The sequence below is a fragment of the Phyllobates terribilis genome, unplaced genomic scaffold (genome assembly GCF_046119375.1).
Source record: "Phyllobates terribilis strain yellow unplaced genomic scaffold, ASM4611937v1 Scaffold_119__1_contigs__length_5224398, whole genome shotgun sequence".
Taxonomy (NCBI): domain Eukaryota; kingdom Metazoa; phylum Chordata; class Amphibia; order Anura; family Dendrobatidae; genus Phyllobates; species Phyllobates terribilis.
In genome coordinates this window covers 3,830,610-3,853,714 of record NW_027362879.1, presented here as the reverse complement: position 1 = coordinate 3,853,714, position 23,105 = coordinate 3,830,610, and the positions used below count along the sequence as shown (strand labels likewise).

Here is a 23,105-nt window from a genome sequence, read left to right as displayed (position 1 = left end):
CCGGTGTGGGCCAACAGCCGTGTCCGGAGTCTGACCTGGAGTAGACCCTGGTCCCTCTGCTCGGTTCCTCCCTGGTGCACTGGCGTCGTATGCCGTCGTGCGATCTTGGTCGGATCGGGCAGACACTTAGTTACGCCCCTCCAGGCACTCTCCGGTACGGTACAGTGGAATCACTACAATCACACGCACACGCCGCTCAGCCCGGGCGTGTGCATTACAACCTCTATACAAGTCATTAGTGCGACCACACTTAGAATACTGTGTACAGTTCTGGTCTCCGGTGTATAAGAAAGACATAGCTGAACTAGAGCGGGTGCAGAGAAGAGCGACCAAGGTTATTAGAGGACTGGGGGGTCTGCAATACCAAGACAGGTTATTACACTTGGGGTTATTTACTGTGGAAAAACGAAGGCTTAGGGGTGATCTTATTACTATGTACAAGTATATGAGGGGACAGTACAAAGACCTTTCTACTGATCTTTCTACTCTGAGGCCTGAGACGGGGACAAGGGGGCATCTTCTACGTCTGGAGGAAAGAAGGTTTAATCATAATCACAGACGGGGATTCTTTACTGTAAGAGCAGTGAGACTATGGAGCTCTCTGCCGCATGATGTTGTAATGAGTGATTCACTGTTAAAATTTAAGAAGGGCATGGATGCCTTTCTTGAAAAGTATAATATTACAGGTTACAAAAACTAGATTCCATGATAGGGCGTTGATCCAGGGAACTAGTCTGATTGTCGTATGGAGTCGGGAAGGAATTTTTTTCCCCAATGTGGAGCTTAGTGTTTGCCACAGGGTTTTTTTTGCCTTCCTCTGGATCAACATGTTAGGCTATGGGTTGAACTAGATGGACTTAGTCTTCCTTCAACCTTAAAAACTATGTTACTATGTATGTAACTTGTTATCTTCAGACATCCCCTCTAAGCAATGGCGCATGCCAGCAGTGAAGGCGGGAGGAGGCGCTGGGTACAGGGAAGACTTTACCTCTGGGGGCCACATATAGGGCATGTGAGGGGTGGACACTTCCCGTATTCACCATTACTGAGCCCCCGCTCTGTACCGCTCTTATCTGAGTGCAGGAGACACAGCAGTCACTAATCAGCCACTCTCCGGTACTTGCAGCTGTCCGAGCTCTGCTGTGCCTGTTAGGGATGAAGTTCGGGTCCTAGGAGGCAGCGACTATGCAGCCTGCAAAGCAGATCACAGCCCGGGTACCGCGTCTCCGGATAAATCTCCACCTTGTGAGCTGCTTCTTGTGCAGCAGCCCCATGCAAGTCGCTCCGCTCTCCTCAGCCAGCTCCTGCTGAAGACTGAGCTCCTCTGCCCAATCTAGGAGCCCAATAGCCCTGATCACACCAGTGGTAGCCCAGTGCTGCTGGGGGGGGCAGGGCTAGATCCGATTTACAGATAGCAAACTAATGAGCCCTAGATATTTCTAATAGCTGCAGAGCAGGCGACATAACTCTGACCGGTGTCCTCATAGACCTCTCCTCAGCCGGGGTCTAATAAGAGCAGTAAGATGGCCGTCATGGGGTCCATTGTTAGATCTCGGCTGCCATAGAAACTCATCGGCACCATGATCGCGCCTCCCTCTCTGGTCTTAAGTGCCTAAATGCTGTGAAAGCCACTGACTGTGTCATATAAGGGGTTAAGCTGCCAGGATCAGGGTTGGCTCCACTGCTGGCGCCTGAGGCAGGAGCGGGACTGTGTTATACCGCCACACGACTGCCGCAGATCTTGTAAGAGCCCTGACTGCACCTGCCTGATGATAATGTGTCCTATAACGCGGGTCCTGGTACCAGACTGCCCTTTACATTTTAATCACTAGCTGGGAACCAGTTACTTACAGGTTCTAGTTTCTGATGTGTTTCCAGGACCTGTAGTTATCAACATTTTACCCTTAAGGCCCAGTTATAATATTACTGCAACACTCTCACTACATATGAGCGTCCTGTACCTGTATACCTGCCCTGTGTGCGGCACAAAAGTATATAACAAAATGTGTGTACACAAATACCTATCTCCTGAATGGTATTACTGCTAGATCTCCTGTACATAGAAATATGAGGTTCTTAGCGCACACTTTGAGCAAATTGTGCGAGCCCATCTGCCAACGTCAAGGCGACCTCTTCAGATGGGTCCCTACACTAACACTACACTAACTTACTAACTGGGACCACCATTTTTAATGTTTATTATTACTGTACTAATGCAATCAATTGTACCTGTTATAATTATTTTTTTTTAATTAGTTTTATAATTTTTTATTACTCTTGTGTTTATGATAATGGTATTACTAAAATCTCTATACTTAGTGTTGATCCAGAAGAAGGCAAAAACCCCAGGACACCTTCAGCCAATTTGTGTCACAGGGGAAAAATTCCTTCTTGACCCCGAGAAAAGGCGATCAGTCCTAGGACCCTGGATCACACTGCTATTCTACCTACTACTATTACTACTGTTATTTTATTACTATTTTATTTATTTCTTACTATTATCACTAGTATTATTACTCTTATTACACTAATACTGATACACTACCACTATATTACACTATCCTGCTGTTATTTGGTGGTCTTATACTTACCAGCCGGTATTGCCGTATGTGATGTTATCGGCAGAGAGGTTCCAGCAGGATGGTCCACATGATGTTCCTCTTTCCTCTCAAATACCGGTTGATGTACTGGCGGAAGTTGGTCTGGTTCTCCTTCTTCCTTCTTGTTGTTGGGATCGGTTGTCTTCTTTTCTGGCCTTTGGCCGTCACTTCCCCCCTAGGGATCTTGATGTGGAATTTCATCTTCTTTGCTTTCTCTTCTTTCTCTTCTTCCTCTTCATCCAGGTAGGCGCACAGTTCTTTTAGTGTCTTCTGTCTTAAATCCATGATGTCCAGCTTTATCTTCTTTGCTGCTTTCTCCTCTTCTTCCTTCTCTTCTTCCTCGTCTTCCTCTTCATCCAGGTACTTGCGCCGTTCTTTTAGTTCCTTGCGCCTTTCTTCCCTCTTCCTTTTCTCCCTGGCTTTATACTCTTCGATGCATCTTCTTTGGGCAATGGGGTTGGTCGGCATAAGGCGCTGGAAGAGAAGAGATGAAGTTAGGAGGCTACAAGGAAGATCCGAATACACAGCTACCTTATAGAAGAGGAAGTAGCGCTGCCCTGAGTCGTCTCACTGACCTCCTTCTTGTAGAGGGGAGAAGGGAGAAACTTCACACAATATGCCAGTCTCCTCAGCTGTTCCTCAGGACTGATGTAATCTGCAGAAAACACAACCAGATATTAGGAGCAATCCTCACCGTACAAAGAGGACGTATGTATGTTAAGACTGTCAGAAGGAGCTCACTGATGGATTCTCAGTTAACTAGTTCTGCAGCCAGCAATAGACAGTACAGCACAGAGGGTACAGGAGGCAAACTGTGCACAATTTTCAATAAAACTCAGAAAAATATTTACCACCAAGTATATGCATTAAAGGAAAGAAAATGTCCCCCCAGATGAGTCTGTTTAATGAAAGCCCCAGAAAGCCATGTAACAAGAGTATAGAGAACGGTGAGTGAGTGATGGACACTACCTGCTCCAACGCTGGCAGAATACTCCATCCCCATGGTGTCCGCTGATATCTTCTCTTGTAGAAATGTCTCCACAATCTATAAAACCTCAGGAGGCGTCAGCAGAGGGTTTGGGGATTGGCTGATATTTCTTTGGTCTTAGAAACATTGGCTATAAATAATTCGGGGGCTCTGCTGGGGAAAGGGCAAATTGGGAAATGTGTAGGATATTTACTGTTCTGTATCTGAGCTTCATTAAAGGGGAATTATCAGATGGAACAAGTCATCCCCTTATCCCTGGGCTCGGTGACGACTGATAGATCAGTGGGGTCCGACCGCGGGAAACTCCAGCAATCACCAAAAAAGGGCAGTGACCCCCATTAGAAGTGATGGCTGGATCCTTCCAGATGGGAGATGTGATGAGTGTGGCGCCCCCCACTGGTGTCTCAGCGTATCATGTGTTGGGGAATAATGACTTCTCCTCTGGTAAATGGGCTGATTCCTGTCAGTTGTGCTCGCTGAGTGCGTGTGATGGGATGTGGCTCCGTCCATTATATTATATCACGTCTTATACCTATAATCTCTCGCTGATCGCAGGTGTCTGTCTTCACACTCAGATCAGATGGAACAAACTGACCACATAGGAGGTTTTTGTTTTTTTTCAAATTCAAACCGAGCAATCCTATTGGCTGAGTATGACTGTCGTTACCATGGTGACAGAATTTTAAAGGGACAGAACATTAATAATGTATAATAGTGTATTTTATGACATATTTCACATAATAGTGGCTGATATATGGACCTGTACAGATAATATGTGGGCGCACACTTCTATAACTCCTCATATTTTTCATACAGCAATTTGGTGGTGCTGCAGAGATATTTTGGGCGTAATATAACTTGTGCTGGCAATTGATCATCTATAAAGTAGTCTGGTAATGTATGTAATGGTCCTAAGATTGTGCTTTTATGTTCAATACAAATCTAAATATTAATCAGACGTCACTCCCTGCTATTTGAAGGGTTTTTGTCCCTTTCCCTATGTCAGAGTAGTATCACATATAGCTCGGATACGCTGCAGCCTTCAGAACAATGAGGTCCGTTGTGGCTTTTCCCTGCACATTCGGCCATTATATAAGTGACGGCAGCTGCGTTGTGTCCCTGCACGGCTGATAGCGTCGCTGTGCAGGGATTCAGTATGGTGGAGCTGCGACTCTTTTCTTTTATGGGTCGATACAAGTCTTGTTCAGACATATAAATATGCCTTGATTACATTGTAGAAAAGAAGGGTGACATTACAGGAGTTCCATCCATTCTCAGTGTAAGACCAGTGGGGTCGGACCCCCGGCACCAGGGAGTATACAGAAGGAGCTTGTGAATGTCTTACTTTAGTGGTCTTGTAAGCTCCTCATCCCACACTTTTCCTGTATAGGACATATAGCTTTTCTGTATACATAACTCTTATGTAAAAACAACATCCTCCATGCACATTTCTGTAGGTTGCCTGATGGTTCAGGTGTATTTACATCATTTTTTTCTACTGCCCGACCTAACAGCGTTAGCTTGCTCTTTTAGCAATCTAATTGTATTGTTTCACATTTGGCGCGATTGTGTCAGCGGCAGGTTTCATTGTGGGTTATATAATGGGCACTATTTTTATAGGCTTATTTGGATATTAATGCCTTTGTGAATAGATACTTTGCTGCTACCTTGCTCTTTATTATATTGTGGTGGGCAGTCTGTAGTCATATATTGAGATTTTCTGTGACTAGTTGGGCATATATATGTGAGGATTAACCATATCAGTACCTTGCAATGGTTTTGTTATTCATTGGGGCAATTGTTGCTTTTTAGTTTTTTTTTTAACATGTCTTGTATGTTTAGTCTTTAATAAAATTCTATATTTTTGCTATTCCTTGGTGATCCCGGTCATTGCATCCTTTCTTTCTCCTTGTTTCTTTGCATCTCTATTATGTAGCTGCAGGGTTAGGGACGGCCGGTTCCTTGCAGGAATAGTGATCAGGACGGGTGCGGTTTCTGCTGTAATAACTCATTCATGTGACCCATCAGTCATCACCCGATCAGCCGGGCAATGCTCAGCACAGGCCGCCGTCATCCCACTTCTCTACATCTATTATATAGACACTCCACAACTGCTCCTTCTCTTCACAATTCAGAAAGATTTATTTTTTTATTTATTTTTTTTTTTATTTCCGCAGCCATGCAGTGACGCTAGGTAGGTGCAGAGCTAAAGGGAAACCCACCTCAGAAGAAAATTCTAGGGTCCTGATCACTAGAGATGAGAGCTTAAAGGGAATCTGTCACTAGGTTTTTGCCATATATTCCGAGAGCAGCATGATGTAGAGACAGAGCCCCTGATTCCAGCGATGTGTCACTTTCTGGGCTGCTTGCTGGTGTTTTGATAAAATCTTTGTTTTATCAGTAGGAGGTTGTGACTAGAAGACTAGTAAACCTGCAACCAGGTATCCCTCATTTTTCAGGAGTGGTCCAAATTAAATAAAAAAGCGGTCTATAGGGCGCTAAAAGAATGAACACTAGAAGTGAAAAAAATTTTAGGACTAAAAAATAAATTTAATGAGCCCTTTCCACAAAGCGTTTCGATAGTGAACTATCTTCCTCAGGTGGTACATGGCGCGCTTTTTCTCCCTTTCTCTTTTCTCATTTTTCACAAGGTCTGTATAGCAGCCTTCTGCCTATGCACAGTGTACACAGAAAGCTGCCAATCAGTGGTGCAGCCGGTTATACGGAGCTCAGCATTCAGAGCACTGCTAGATCTGCAGTAGATAAAACTAAAATTTATCAAAACTGCAGCAAAATAAGGGACACATTTCTGGAATCAGGTTTCTGCCCTTACATCATGCAGATGGGATAGCAAAACCTGGTGACAGATTCCATTTTAGAGCCATCGGATATTACCTTGTGACCTCTCAAAGGGGAACTTGATGTCTAGGATGGTTATTATTTTATGTCATGTGTCTCTTGCTGCGGGATAACTTGTATGTAATGTGTTGTATGTTAGGTCTATGAACAGTACAAGTCCTTCAGTATAGGGTTACCTGAGAAGCGTACCCAGCATGAAGCAGGACTTGTATTATGTTTTGTCAGGGATGATTAATGTCTGAGTGCTTTATGCTGCGTTCTGCAGTCATCTCTCTGCCATCCTCCGTACACCCATCGCCGTCCTGCAGAAACGCAGTCTCCTGTCCACCCGTATAGCTAATTGCATTGCCTCCTGCAAGTTTCCAGGTGTGGGATAAGCAATCAGCAGATCCTTAACCCTTTCACCTAGCCCCGCAAGAAACAAACTTTTCAAAGCTGAATCGTTCCACCCCACCTGGGCAGACCACCGACGGAAGTGAGAACAATATTTTTCCACATTACCTGATCCCTGCCTCAAACGTCTCAATTCAGTCTCAGCTGATGAGACACGATCAGGATCATCATACAACAGACCCAAAGCAGAAAAAAAACTATCCACTGATCTAAAGCATGGATCACTAGGTTGGAGAGAAAAGGCCCATCCCTGAGGTTCTTTGCGCAAAAGTGACATTATGAACCCTATGCGCTGTGATTCATCACCAGAGGATCTGGGTCTCAAACGAAAATATAATAAACAAGCATTTTTAAAAGGAAAAAAAATCTTCTTGATCACCAAAATATAAATCGGGCAAACGTACCTTTGGCTCCACAAAATGTGCTCCAGAACAGCTACTCACGTGTTGTTGGAGCTCGGCCACCTCCAGAGAGAGTCCCTGCAGGCGTTGAGCCAAATCCTGAACCGACACCATGATGGAAATGGGAAGTCTTTCCTTAGAGATATTTTTGGGCTGGACTTACTGTTATGATCTGCTACAAGCACTAAGGAAAGACAGGAGATCTGTCCCTACAATAGAACTAAGCTTAACCCGCTACGTTGTAGCGAGGAACCTGATCCTGTGATCAGACCCGCTAAAGTCCTCAGCTAGTCTGTACGAAGACCTATAGATGTGAGGGAGGGATCCCTACAAGAACTAGGGACTGGGAGTAAGATGGACACCTCCTAACAGAAATTGTAGCAGAAAAGGACAAACAAAACAACATAGAAAATAGAGGTCAAGAGACCTAGCTAAACTGACGGAGTAAGGTAACAAAGCACCTGGCTAGATAAAGAGTTGAAATTACAATGAAGTCCAGCAAGGCCAGAAGGGCGGAGCAGGTTTAAATAGGCAAAAAAGGTCATGTGACAAGCAAACTAGAAAAAACCTAACAGGAGAGTTCTAACACTTATCAGTTATAATTCCCCCAGCGGCACTAAAAACACGCTCCGATAACACGCTAGCGGCAGGGAAGGCCAGGACCTCCAAGGCATACAGAGAAAGTTCATTCCAAGTGTCCAGCTTGGATACCCAATAATTAAAAGGCACAGAGGAATCACGGAGGACGCTGGTACGGTCGGCAAGGTACTCCCCCTCACCATCTTTTGAAACTTTCCACTCCTTGTGAGAGTACCCTGAGCCTCAGGGCCTGTAAATTGGGTGGGTCTCAGAAAACTGTCCCAGAACGTTGACAGTGTTCCCCTGCCTCTGCTGGATTGGAGTTGCGTCTCGCTCGCCTGTACGCCTTGGTTGGGCAACCAACTGTGACCTCTGCCGCTAGCGTGTTCAGATGGGAATTTTTTTTTAACAGTTCTGCAGCAAGAGCCTTCTGGTACTGCCCCATTTTTGTAGACCTCTCCACCTCAGGAATAAGAGAGTGAAAGTTCTCCTTGTAGCGGGGGACTAAAAGTGTCACCAACCAGTAATGACTGTCACCCAACATTTTGACAACGCGAGGGTCACGGTTAAGGCAGCGTAACAAAGTCAGCCATGCGTGCCAGACTGGTAACGGGCAAGACTTCCGTGTGCTCACCAAGATCACGACTGACCATGCTCTCCTCCTCCTCCCCGTCCTCAGGCCACCCACGCTAAACCGATGATATGACAGTTGTACAGGTACTACCGTCTAAAGAACATGATACCAGCTCCTGTTTTTCTTCCTCCTCCTCCTCTCCCTCATGGTCCCCCAATGCACATTGGGATGAGATGAGGCTGGGCTGTGTGTAATCGCCCGCTACGGCTTCTTGATCCATCTCATCATACTCTGGCTGCAATGCCTCCTCTTTAATTCTCTGCAGAGTGCGTTGCAAAAGACAGACAAGTGGGATGCTGACGCTAATGATGGCGTCATCGCCACTCACCATCTTGGTGGACTCCTCAAAGATTGTCAGGATGGTACATATGTCAGACATCCAGGTCCACTCCTGAGGTCTTATGTGTGGAGTCTGACCTGAATATCGACGGCCTTGTTGCAGCTGGTACTCTACAACTGCTCTCTTCTGCTCACAAATCCTTTGCAACATGTGGAGGGTAGAGTTCCAACGTGTAGGGACATCACACACAAGTCGGTGTGACGGAAGCTGCAAACGCTGTTGCAACACAGCAATGGCGGCGGAAGCTGTAGCCGACTTCTGAAAATGAGCTGACAGGCGGCGTACTTCGACGAGCAGATCTGGCAACTCGGGGTACGATTTAAGAAACCACTGAACCACGAGCTTAAGCACATGACCCAGGCATGGTACGTGTGTGATCTCGCCTTAGAGCCGCCACCAGGTTACGGCCATTGTCACACACGACCATGCCTGGATGTAGGTTCAGCGGTCTCAGCCACAGATCTGCCTGCTCTTTCACAGCTGTCCACAACTGTGAGGTTTATCACCTAAGTTTATGAGTTTCAGCACAGCCTGTTGCTGCTTGGCGGAGGCAGTACGGCAGTGCTTCCAGCTTGTAACTGATGCGGTGATATCTGAGATGGAGGGTGAACATGAGGAGGATGATCATCAGGAGCTGTACACTGTGGGGGCAACTCTGACTGACATAGGGCGCGCAATCCTCGGTGTGGGGAGGATGTGTTCCGTCCCAAGGTCCGACTGGTTCCCGGCTTCCACTATGTTTACCCAGTGTGCCGTCAGAGAGATGTACCGTCCCTGGCCACAAGCTCTTGTCCACGTGTCCGTTGTCAGGTGGACTCTCCCAGTAACTGCGTTGTTGAGGGCACGGCAGATGTTTTGGGACACATGCTTGTGTAGTGCGGGGATGGCACACCGGGCAAAATAGTGTCGGCTGGGGACCGAGCACCGAGGGACGGCCACCGCCACAAGGTTGCAGAAGGATTCCGTCTCCACCAGCCTAAAAGGCAGCATTTCCAACGCAAGCAGTCGTGAAATGTGCGAATTTAGGACTGTGGCCTGTGGGGCGTTGGCTGCGAATTTGCTCTTTCGTTCAAAGGTCTGGGATAAGAACAATTGAACGCTGACGTGGACGTTGATGCTGTTTCTTGAGAAACTGCCATAACAAGTGAAGACTGAGAGGAGGGGGAATCTTTGCATGCAGTATGGACAGGGGATTGCCTTGCACGCACAACAGGGGGTTCTCTTACACGCACAACGGCGGAAAAAGCAGTGGTGACACCCGCTGACACTGGTCGTGGACCCTGGGGTTCGCCCCACAAAGTCGGGTGCTTTGCTGACATGTGCCTGATCATGTTGGTGGTGGTCAGGCTGGTACTTTTGTCACCCCTGCTGGCACTGGCATGGCAGGTGGTACAAATGGCCTTTTTGGGGTTATCAGCAGAGTCTTTAAAAAAATTCCAGACTCTGGAAGACCTACCGGTTGTACTGGCAACGTCCCTCGTGTTGGTGTTACGGGGAACGGTTGCCCGCCTTCTGTGTGCAGCCACCACACTGCTTCTTCCTGTCTGTTGGGGTGCTCTGCCTCCCTCTCCCTGTGTGCTGCTCGCCTCGCTCTGCGTGTCCTCCTGCCACCTTGGGTCAGTTACTAGATCATCCACCACGTCCTCCTCTTCCACTTCCGCACCACGATCCTCCTCCTCACTTCGTGGCAATTGTGTCTCGTCATCGTCCACCTCTTGTGACAAATTGCGCCAGCGTCGCCTTCCTGTGGCCGTGGCTGTTCAAATATTTGGGCATCGCTACATGGGATCTCCTCTTCCACCACTTCTAGCGGAGAAAAAAAGAGGATTTAGATGAAAAAAAAAAAAAAGGATTTTTCCTGGCCCCCGAGACCTGGAGCTAAGTCTAGCAATTTGAGCAGCAGGAGCACACAGGACTGTAATGCAGCGTTTGCTGGTATAACCACTGCGTTTCCTATACAGCCTGCCTGCCTGCCTGATATCTGGGATGGATATTAGTCCTGAGAAGGACGGTTTGTTTGATCTGGCAGCTTTTACAGACCCTACACTAACTATTTCGCAGTATATATCTCTCCCTAAATCAGCAGCACTTTCCCTAGACTGTGTGATCCCGGGCGACTGAGTCCAAGATGGCGGCGCCCGGTTTTAAATACTCGAGGTGACGCTGGGCGGCCAGCCAATCACTGTAATGCCCACAAACAACATGGCTGCGGCATTACAGTGACTGGCTGGCAATCCCTGCATGTTCATTGGCTCTGTAAAGAGCGCCAAACATGCAGGGCGGAGACCCGAGCTCCCGCCCGAGTAACCCGGAAATGCTCGGTGCTCGCCGAACATCCCGAGTAGTGAGATGCTCGGGCGAGTAACGAGCAGTGTCGAGCATGCTCGCTCAACACTAGTAATGACGTCTATTAGGCTGTGTGCACACATTAAGCTTTTGGTTTCTCCATCTCTTGTCTGGAAAATGCTGTAAATAGGTGCAGATTTTTCCCCACTCATCAGTGTGGGTGAAATCTGCAGCAAAAACGCTGACAGAATTGACATCCTGCAGAATTATATCTTCACCAAACCTGCAAGTCACAAATAAGTAACATGTGCAGGAGACGTCAGGATTCTCAGTCACTTTCCTGGCATCGGGAAACCCTTTAGGTTTTGTGACAAATCTGCACAGAAAAAAGGTGACAAAATCTGAAATGTGTGCACTTGTGTCCTTACAAAGTAAATCAACATGCAAAGTAACTGCAAGGAATCTCTCAAAAGGAGTGTTACCCCAAAATGGAAATTCAGCTACTTAATCATTTACATTAAGGCTATGTGCCCACAATGCAGAAATGAAGCAGAAAATTTCTGCAGCATTTCTGCATCTCCCTGGCAGAAAAAACGCATGCGGATTGTACATGCGTTATTCCAGCGTAATACATGTGGATTCACATGCGTTTCCGCATGCGGATTGACAAGCGCTTTCAAAGCGATTTTACCATCACTTGGAAAGTGCTTGACAACTAGGTCACACTATATAAATCCATGCAAACAGCATGGATTTATATAGTGTGACCTTTAGAGTGGTTAAAAATAAAAAAATAAACCTTGATACTTACCTTCCGATGGCCCGGCGTGTGTTGCTGCGCTCCTTCCTGGCTGCCAGCTGATCGCAGGACACTGCACTGAAAGACCTGCTGTCACATGACTGTAACGTCAGCGCAGGTCCTTCAGTCTGCTGGCAAGCACAGGGAAGGAGACCGGGGACTGTCGGTAGGTGAATATAATCTTTATTTTTTATTTTATTCTTTTTTTTACAGTTTCTATGGTACATGGGTGTGGATGAGAGTCTTCTTCTTCTCCACACTCGGGCACCATCCACATTACAACGCGCCAATTAAGCATGTACAGAAGCAGTCTTGCAGAATTGGCGCGTTCTAATGCAAGTCAATGGCGGCGAAAACGCAGCGCTTCCGCAAAATTAATGGACATGCTGCGGATTTTTGAGAGCAGCATAAACGCTGCAGAAAAATCCGCAGCATGGGCATTGAAAGTGCGGAATTGCATAGGGGACCATGGCAGAAGGCTTACCATGCGTTTCCCAAGCGTTTACGCTGCGGAAAATTCCGCAGCAAAAACGCTTGAAAAACACATCGTGGGTACACAGCCTAAATTCACTTTTAATCCTTATGCAACTAATGGCACTTTGTTGCACCCCTGGTATGGTCAATGTCCAAGGGGATCAGGTATTAGTCTTAGTGCCCCCAGCAGAAAGTAAGCTCATGGCCAAGTGGCAAGGGCCATATGAAGTCCGGGAAAAGGTTGGGGAGATGAATTAGAGAGTATATCAACCTGGGAAGAGAAAACCCAAACAGCTATATCACGTAAATTTGCTATAAGCAAGGAAAGACTGGGAATGTATGATTACGGATGCGACTCCGGTCGTATCGTCTGGGGACCCTCCGACAATGGCCAGGGGAGAGGTAAATATAAGTGACACACTCTCTAAACAGAAGCGACAGGAGACTGAGAAATTGGTGCTGCGGAATACGGACGTAATTTTCAGAAATGCTTGGCCGAACATCTGTGATCCAACATAACATTGTCACAGAGGCCCAGACACAAGCCATCGCAGCTGAGGAAAAACAAATGCTCCAGCTAGGAGTTATCGAGGAGTCCAGGAGGGAGCGGGCTAGCCCCATTGTAACTGGTTCTGAAGCTGGACGGATCGTTATGATTTTGTAACGACTTCTGAAAATGTAATAAAGTGTTGAAATTTGACCTTTATTCAATGTCCTGGGTGGACGAGCTGATTGAGAGACTGGGGCAGGCCCAGTACTTCACCACGGGTTACTGGCAGGTGCCTCGGACAGAGTCAGCCTTCATAACGCCGGAGGGTCTCTATCACTAGGTCGTCTTGCCTTTTGGGTTACATGCAGCCTCGGCCATGTTCCAGAGGCTGATGGACATAGTGTTAGAGCCTTATCAGAAGTATGTATCGGTGTATTTGGATGATATTACCTTTAGTACCAAGTGGCATACCAACTTGTCCCAGGTACAATCAGTAGTGGATTTGCACACAGCCGTGGGCTTAACAGTGAACCCAAAAATGTGGAAACTGCTGTCACTTCCCTTTCCACACTGAAACGAAGATCATCGAAAAGGAGGGGACTGGGACATCCCTACTCTCCCCTGCTTTGTTTGCCGCCCATCAGTGATGCTGGTTTCAGGGGCTGGTCCGTGCAATGTCTCCCTCAGCGCCCTGTGCGATAAGTGCAGCATCCGGTCTGTTGTCTGCTTAGCTGAATAGTAATAACTTATTACTAATAAGCCGACTCTGCTTACAGTCAGATATCAGAACTACACTTATGTATTTTATGTCTGAGTGCTTACTTCATGATTCAACAGCTGTTCATTTGTTCCAAAAAAATTTGATTTCAGTGATAAAACTGACATCCTAACAAGTTTGAGCAAGGTCTACTACTCCTCGGATGACTCTTCTGCACAGTATAAAAATAGGAGAAACCTTATAATTGTATGCCATCACAAGAAACATTTTGGAGTGAAAGCTGAATGGCACTTTTTTGCCATTCAGCTCCTGGCAAAAGGTGTATGTGATGGTTTAGGAGGCACGGTGAAATGTCTAGCAGCTCAAGCTAGCCTCCATAGACCACATTCAGACCAAATTTTAACACCCATGCAACTTTTCCAACTGAGTGAGAAAAATATTCCTAACATCCAGTTCACGTACTGTACAAACCAGGACTAAGAAGAAGAGGAAAGTTTGTTAAAACATTGGTTACAAAAAGCAGAACCCATCAAAGGAACTAAGCAATACCACACTTTAATTCCATGTAGTGAAACAAAAATATAAACAAGGATTTTTTCATCCAGAAATGACAGTGAAGTCCATGAAGTGATTGAAGGTGGCACAAGATTGGCGATGGATGATATAACTGGATATGTGACCTGTGAGTATGATCAGCACTGCTGGCTGCTGGCTAATGGACTCTCCAAAGACTAGGACAATGAAACAAGAGGGGATTGTAGGGAGAGAAAATAGGAAGCGCAGGCTTCTAAGTGTAGTAGTTAGATTCCAAGGGTATATACTCAGTATAAATCCACTCACCTATTTGGTATCTTGAGGTAAAGAACTATACTCTACTAGTTCTCCAAGATCACTTTCACATAATGCCGCAAAATTTTTTGCCAACTTATTACGTTTATCTATTAAAAGTTTCATAAGGTTGTAGGAACAATCATCTAATATATTGTACCATTTTTCCGTGAATTCCTTATCTTCTATGAATGTGCTATTAAAATGAATCCGCAGACCATTTGGGATAATTTTCTGCTCCAAACAGATATTCAAAAAGTCTGCGTCCAGCTGGTGTTTAATTTCACCTTTCATATTTTTCTCAAAGCTAAAAAATAACCTGGAGATATTTTTCTTAGTTTCATTATCAATCTCCAAAGGATTAGACTTATTTATGTCAACTACAGGTGTAGATAAGATTAAAGTAGAAAGGATATTTTTACGTCTCTCAATTCGATTAGTGAAATGTTCCATGTTATAAGCCGCTGCTGTCCTCTTCCTTGGCCTTTAGGAAGTTTCTCCTCTGTAGCTGTTCAGATGCGATCCTCACAACACGATATATATGAAACAAGAGGGGATTGTAGGGAGAGAAAATAGGAAGCGCAGGCTTCTAAGTGTAGTAGTTAGATTCCAAGGGTATATACTCAGTATAAATCCACTCACCTATTTGGTATCTTGAGGTAAAGCATGTAAATCCAATCAGTGGATCACTCCATTCCTCTTTCCATTCAGTTTGCTGCAGAAATCTGGGAGCTGATGAGAGCACTGGACAGAGCTTTCATAGGCGATACCACTTTGTAAATGTTTTTTCCCAGCGATATGCGCTCCTGAAGGATGATGATGGAACTTGATATTCGGATTCAAAGAATTTTTATTTCAAACTAAAATACAACCGGTTTCGACTTCTTTGAGTCTTCCTCAGGTATAACATCATGCATATAAACAGATCTATCTACACACATTTTATAGCAGATATCCTTGCTTGTCATTTTGGGTGGAGACTGAAAGATCTGTTTTTCAGACACACCCAGATACTCAGATATGCAGGATTTTGCACTCTGAGGAATCTAACAAAACCCATATACTAAATGACTTTCATACAGTTTTAAAAAAAAAAAAAATGCCACAGGCACAATACCAAAAATGGGTTTTTAAAACAGAGCTTATCTCGGCACTTATGTTTGAAGCATAATAAAATATTTAATCTTTCCGTGACCCTGTTGGAGCAAATACCTGAGAATTGTACTAATTGTACTAATAGGGTACAAAATTTAAACCGGAAAGAATCATATTGGATCTTCCGTCTGGGTACATTATACCCAGATGGATTAAATGATATTATAGAGGGTATTTGACATGCAAATGTCGACAGGTATGCATGTGCATGCATATATATATATATATTTTGTCGTGTGTATATATGCATATGGGCATGTATGTGTATATATGTGTATGTATGTATATATATATATATGTGTATATGTATGTATGTGTATATATATATATATATTTTTTTTTTTCTACTAAATTGTATTTGATAATGGTTTTAATATGAAGAAAGAAAAGGTTTTAAATTTTGTCATAATGTACATTTTTGCAGGATTTTACATTTCTGTATGAAATCACACTTTTAGTATGTTCAATAACATTTTAGAAGACATTTTATATATGGTAAAATTATAATTATATTTATAGTGTTTTTAGAAAAGAAAATGCTTTCTGTGTGAAGGAAGGAAGGAAAGGAGAAAAAAAGAAAAAATTTGTGTGTAAAAAAATTTATTTTTTTTTTTAAACTGTATGAAAGTCATTTAGTATATGGGTTTTGTTAGATTCCTCAGAGTACAAAATCCTGCATATCTGAGTATCTGGGTGTGTCTGAAAAACAGATCTTTCAGTCTCCACCCAAAATAACAAGCAAGGATATCTGCTATAAAATGTGTGTAGATAGATCTGTTTATATGCATGATGTTATACCTGAGGAAGACCCAAAGAAGTCGAAACCGGTTGTATTTTAGTTTGAAATAAAAATTCTTTGAATCCGAATATCAAGTTCCATCATCATCCTTCAGGAGCGCATATCGCTGGGAAAAAACATTTACAAGACTAGGACAATGAAGAAGTAAAGCCATTTTTCTGCACCTTCTGGTCCATCACCATCCTTTGTGTATCCATAAAGCAGACATTTTGAAAGTAACCAAAAATCAGATATTAACACAAGTGGACCCAAACCCCATAACAGGCGTACATACTGACACAAAAGGAAACAGCCATTGTTAGTAAGAGATTGTGGACAAGATTACATTTCACCCAGAAGGGAGAACAAATTATTGAGAAAAGATCAGTGTAAAGACGTACTATTAATTGTTCAGACTAATTCATAATGTTTTATTTTATCGCTGGACGATTTTACTGTATTTTTTTCATTTTTTTTTTAAACTGGAAAACGGAAATGTCTAGTGAAGTAATAATAAAAAAAAAGTTGTTACATGTATAACTGTATATTAAAAAGGTGTTAAAATATTGATTCTTTTAGTTTAGCATTAAACCTATGACTAGGATGAGACTGTATTTAGAAAATCACACAACAAAATATGATCCTACAGAAATACCAACTTGAATCCCTGAAGGAATGTAACCAATAACACAAGTAACACATACGCATTTTTTTTTTTTTTTTTTTTTTACAAAACACAGTTTTCCCGAAATCGCCCATCAAAATTTAGAATTTGACTCCTCGAAAACAAAATAACAAACTTGGTTAAGACATGTCGAATTAAAGCCTGTACAATTCTGAACAAAATGCTGCCTCTCCCATCTCTATCTTAATTGTAGCCCGCAATATGATAAATGTAAAGTCTATAAAAAAATAACGAAGATAAAAAATCCTAAATTTATTATTTTTACTTCACTAAAGTAGCACTTCAAAAAAATGGTGTCATTCAAAAGTACAACTTGTCCTGCAAAAAACAAGCCCTTGGTTATATTGAAAAAATATAAAAGTTATGGCTCTGGAAAAAAGAGGAGAAAAAAAACTAAAGTGCAAAGATAGAAAATCACAAGATCATGAACGGGTTAATATCAAGTAAATTGAACCAGTGTTATGTAAAAATTAACCATTACAGAACATTGCTAATATTTTCCTATTTTTTCCTATTTTATATAATGGTTGTTCCCCAGCTTTTCCAGTCTGCAGAATGCCAGATCTGCCCGGCCAGTCAATCTAAACGCTACCGTGGAGGTGACCGGAAGTGAGAGCGCGCGCGGGGTGTGAACACGTGGGCTGTGGTGTGGCTGTGGTGAGCGGCGTGCGGCGTGGTCCGACTCGGCTCGCGGCCCTCTGGCGAGGGAGCCAGGCGGAGGTGACCAAGTGGACCGGGAGGACCGGTAGGAGGCGACCGGAGGAACGAGCGCAAGAGAGCGCTGTGATATCGTGCAGCGCCGGCCGGCGGAGGGCGCCAGGTGGTGGTGACCAGGAGGACCGGTAAGAGGCGACCGGAGGGGCGAGCGCGCTGTGATAGCGTGCAGCGTCCCTAGAGGAGGTGAGTGAGGGGCAGGAGGCCGCGATAAGAGGCCCTACTGAACCCGAGCGTGTATTGTACTGTATTTGTATTGTAATTGTATTTTATTTAAGTGCTCCCCCCCCCGGCCTTATTTAAATTAATCCCCTGTCCATATTTGATCGATCTCCCCCCTATCCATATTTAATACAACTCCCCAGGCCATCTTTAGTGATCCCCCAGACCATATTTAATTGATCACCCCCCGTCCATATTTAAATTGATCCCCTGATAACCCCCCGTCCATATTTAACTGATCCCCCTGACAACATTTAAATTGACCCCCCCGTCCATATTAAATTGATCCCCCGACCACATTTAACTGATTGACCCCCCCAGTCCATAATCAATTGATCCCTCTTGTCCATATTTAATAGATTCCCCCTGTCCACTTTTACTGATCCCCCAGTCCCTATTTATTTGCCTTATCCCCATCCATATTTAATTAACCCCCTGTCCATAATTAATTGATTGATTCCCCAGTCCACAATTAATTATTTCCCCAGCCCATATTTATTGATCCCCAGTCCATAGTCAATTGACACACCGTCCATACTTAATTAATCCACCTGACCTACTCAGCTGAGTCCCCGGTCCATACTTAATTGATCCCCCGTCCATACTTAACTGATCCCCCGCCGATATCTAATTGATACACTTGCACATCCCTAATTGATCCCCGTCCATACACCTATATATAAATAATTGTGTTTTGTACTTGTATATATATACTGACTGTATCCCCATATTTAGAATGGCGTCCATCTTGGCCGGAGCCGTGCAGTGTACATCTTGCGCAATGTATGCATTCCGTGAGCTACCGCTCGAGGATCCATTCTGCTGCGAGAGATGTGAGCATATCATGCACTTGGAAGCCCAAATTCTGGATCTAAGTGCTCAGATAGCGATACTGAGGAGCATCAACAACATGGAACGGAGTTAGCTGCTCACCGAGCAGACACTCAATGGGTCAATACTGGGAGTGGAGCATAGAGGGGAAGTGCAGGCTGAACAGGCAGGGAGCTGGATAACAGTTAGGAGGGATAGAGGGAAGAAGTATAGGAAGGCTGGTTCAGAACCGGCATTATTGGAGCACGACAGATCCTCTGACCGCCGGGGGAGTGTATGCTCCAGTAATGAGGGGGAGGGGGGAAGTGTAGGGCGGGCAAGACAGGTCCTGGTAGTGAGTGATTCTATTATTAGGGGGACAGACAGGGCAATCTGTCACAAAGACCGGGATCGCCGAACGGTGTGCTGCCTCCCTGGCGCTCGAGTCCGGCACATCGCGGATCGGGTTGACAGGTTACTGGGTGGGGCTGGCGAAGACCCAGCGGTCATGGTCCACATCGGCACCAATGACAAAGTGAGTGGTAGATAGAGGGTCCTTAAAAATGATTTCAGGGACCTAGGTAGGAAGCTTAGGGCAAGGACCTCCAAAGTAGTTTTCTCAGAAATACTACCAATCCCGCGAGCCACACAGGAGCGCCAATGGGAAGTTAGGGAGGTGAATAAGTGGCTAAAGAGTTGGTGCAAGGCAGAAGGGTTTGGGTTCATGGAGAACTGGGCTGACTTCGCAGTCGGCTACAGGCTCTACCGTAGGGACGGGCTGCACCTCAATGGGGAGGGTGCAGCGGTGCTGGGGAAGAAGATGGCTAATAGGTTGGAGGAGTATTTAAACTAGAGACGGGGGGGGGGACCAAGGAAATAGGTGGGATGTGAAGCAAGCAAGGGGGAAGGGGAGAAGTGAATATAATGAGGGTGGAGAGGGGGGTGAGGATAGTACAGTTAGATCGCTAGAGAAGAATAGGAAGCTAAATAACCCCAAAATTTTATCTTGCATGCTGACCAACGCAAGAAGCCTGACCAATAAGGCGAATGAGCTGCGGGCGCTTATATCGGAGGAGAGGTATGACATCGTAGGTATAACAGAGACTTGGCTAGATGATAGCTACGACTGGGCGGTAAATTTATTAGGATTATAGTTTATTTAGAAGGGACCGGAAACAGGGGAAAGGCGGAGGAGTCTGCTTATATGTAAAGTCATGTCTAAAGCCCAGACTAAGGGAAGATATAGGAGAGGGAGAAGAGGGGGTCGAGTCCATGTGGGTAGAGATAGAGGGGGCAAAAAATAATAATAAAATATTATTGGGGGTCTGCTATAAGCCACCAAATATAACAGAGGATAATGAGAGTCTGCTATTAGGACAAATAGACAAAGTAGCAAAACATAATGAAGTGATTGTAATGGGGGATTTCAACTACCCGGATATTGACTGGGAAACAGAAACCTGTAGATCTCAGAAAGGAAAAAGGTTCTTGACAAATATTAAGGATAATTATCTCTCCCAACTAGTGCAGGAACCAACGAGAGGGAAGGCCGTGTTGGACTTAATATTGACTAATAGGCCTGATAGAATAACTGAGGTACAGATAGGGGGGCACCTAGGTAATAGCGATCATAATATTATCAATTTCAAAATGCCCTTCAGTAGGGTTATCAATAAGGGAACAACAAAAACATTAAACTTTAGGAGGGCGAAGTTTGATCAGCTGATAGAAAACCTTCAACTTATTGACTGGGACAAAGTTCTTAATCAAAGGAATACGAATAGTAAATGGGAAACCTTCAAAAGAATTCTGAATACTCAGTGTGAGAGGTATATACCGTATGGGAATAAAAGGGCCAGAAATAAGAGGAAACCAATATGGTTGAACAAGAACGTAAAAGGGGCGTTAAATAGCAAAAAAGAGGCATTCAAGAGATTAAAACAGGAAAACAGCAAGGAGGCACTAATGTGTTACAAGGAAAAAACGAGAACCTGTAAAAAACAAATAAAAATAGCAAAGGAGGAAACAGAGAGACGTATTGCTAGGGAAAGTAGATCAAATCCCAAACTGTTCTTTACGTATATAAATAGTAAAAGGATTAAATCGGATAATATTGGACCGATAAAAAGTGAGGAAGGCAAAATCATAGAGAAAGATGAGGATAAAGCTAATCTATTAAATAATTTTTTTTCGACAACTTTCACAAAGGAAATAGAACTAAACAGGAGAAATGAGAAGTGACAAGCTTAATCCTCCACTAAGTATGACTAATCTAACCCAAGTTGGGGTACAGAAACGCCTCAGTAACATTAAAATAAACAAATCACCAGGACCTGATGGCATACACCCACGGGTACTAAGGGAACTAAGTAATGTGATAGACAGACCGTTATATCTTATATTTAAGGACTCTGTTGAGACTGGGTCTGTACCACTTGATTGGCGACAGGCGAATGTAGTGCCAATATTCAAAAAGGGAGCAAAAAGTGACGCCGGAAACTATCGGCCGGTGAGTCTGACGTCCGTTGTGGGCAAAATTTTTGAAAGCTTCATTAAAGAGGCAATTACGGAGCATCTTGATGCTAATAATCTTTTAATCCCGAACCAACATGGATTCATGAGGAATCGCTCCTGCCAAACAAACCTGATTGACTTCTACGAGGAGGTTAGCTCTCGATTAGATCAGGGGGAACCAATGGATGTCGTGTATCTCGACTTCTCAAAAGCGTTCGATAGCGTGCCACATAATAGGTTGGTATACAAAATGAGAATGATGGGGCTGGGGGAAAATGTCTGCAAGTGGGTAGCTAACTGGCTAAGGGATAGAAGGCAGAGGGTGGTTATAAATGGAATATACTCAGATTGGGTAAGCGTCACTAGTGGGGTACCACAGGGGTCTGTACTAGGCCCAATGTTATTTAATATCTTTATTAACGACATAGTCAACGGGATAAATAGTAAAATGTCAATATTTGCAGATGACACAAAGTTATGTAAAACAATTAATATAAAAGAGGACAGTGCAGACCTACAGAGGGATTTGGATAAGCTGGGTAGGTGGAGCATTAAATGGCAAATGAGGTTTAATGAGGAGAAATGTAAGGTCATACATATGGGAAGGAAAAATGGAAGTCACCAGTACTCACTGAATGGGAAATCATTGGGGAATTCAGAGATGGAGAAGGACTTGGGCATCTTGATTGATAGCAAACTAAATTGGAGTGCCCAAAGTCAGGCCGCTGCTGTAAGGGCAAACAGGGTAATGGGATGTATCAGAAGAGGTATAGCTGCAAAGGATGAGAACATTGTTCTTCCACTGTACAAAGCACTGGTCAGACCACACTTGGAATACTGTGCTCAGTTATGGGCCCCAATATATAGAAAGGATATAAATGAGCTTGAAAAGGTACAAAGGAGGGCAACAAAATTAATAAAGGGAATGGAGGGACTGCAATACCCAGAGAGGTTGGCAAAACTAGGACTATTCAGCCTGGAAAAGAGAAGGTTGAGGGGGGACATAATAAATGTGTACAAATATGTTAGGGGACAGTATAGAGACCTTGCCCGGGATTTATTCAAAAAGAGGGATATTACGGTAACAAGAGGGCATTCACTAAGACTGGAAGAGAAAAGGTTTCAGCACCAGCATAGGAAGGGGTTCATTACGGTAAGAGCAGTGAGAATATGGAATTCACTGAGTGAGGAGACGGTAATGTCGGATTCACTACACCAGTTCAAGCGGGGACTGGATGCATTTCTAGATACCAGGCAGATTTCAGCGTATACTTAAAAATAAAATAAAATAGTAGGTTGATACAGGGATTTATTCTGACTGCTGGTTTCAGAGTCGGGAGGGAATTTTTCCTCAGGTGAAGATTGGCTAAATCATTTGGGGTTTTTGCCCTCCTCTGGATCAACTGTAGCAATTACAGGACTAACAGGTCGAACTTGATGGACGCAAGTCTTTATTCGGCTTTACAAACTATGTAATAAATGATCAAATCTTGTATAATATTACTAGTCAGGTTGCTACTCAGAAGCTTAGAAACGCCGGGTAAAGATCTGTGTGAAGCTGTAATGAACTCATCTGCCCAGATATGCGGTCACCAATCTCCATACTGTAGCTTAGCTATGGAGCCTCACCTTACAAGGTCATGGGAGAGGGGTAATAAACCCTGTGGAGCTGTAATATAGACCTGCTAAACACTGACTCCCCTTTTCTTACTACCCAATGTACCATAGTTGGGCAGAATTACCTTTTGGAAACTCTTGATATCTGGGTAATTTGCAAAAGATTTGTTCACAAGTACATTTTCTTAGCCCTTCCACAGTATAATTTTGTGTTTTTAATA

General features: G+C 44.2%; 1 protein-coding gene across 1 annotated transcript in view; it reads right to left on the bottom strand.

Moving 5' to 3' along the window:
- LOC141201572 (uncharacterized) overlaps positions 1 to 23,105 on the bottom strand; it is a 935,513-nt gene that overhangs the window by 175,179 nt on the left and 737,229 nt on the right. The gene's annotated exons all lie outside the window — the stretch shown is intronic.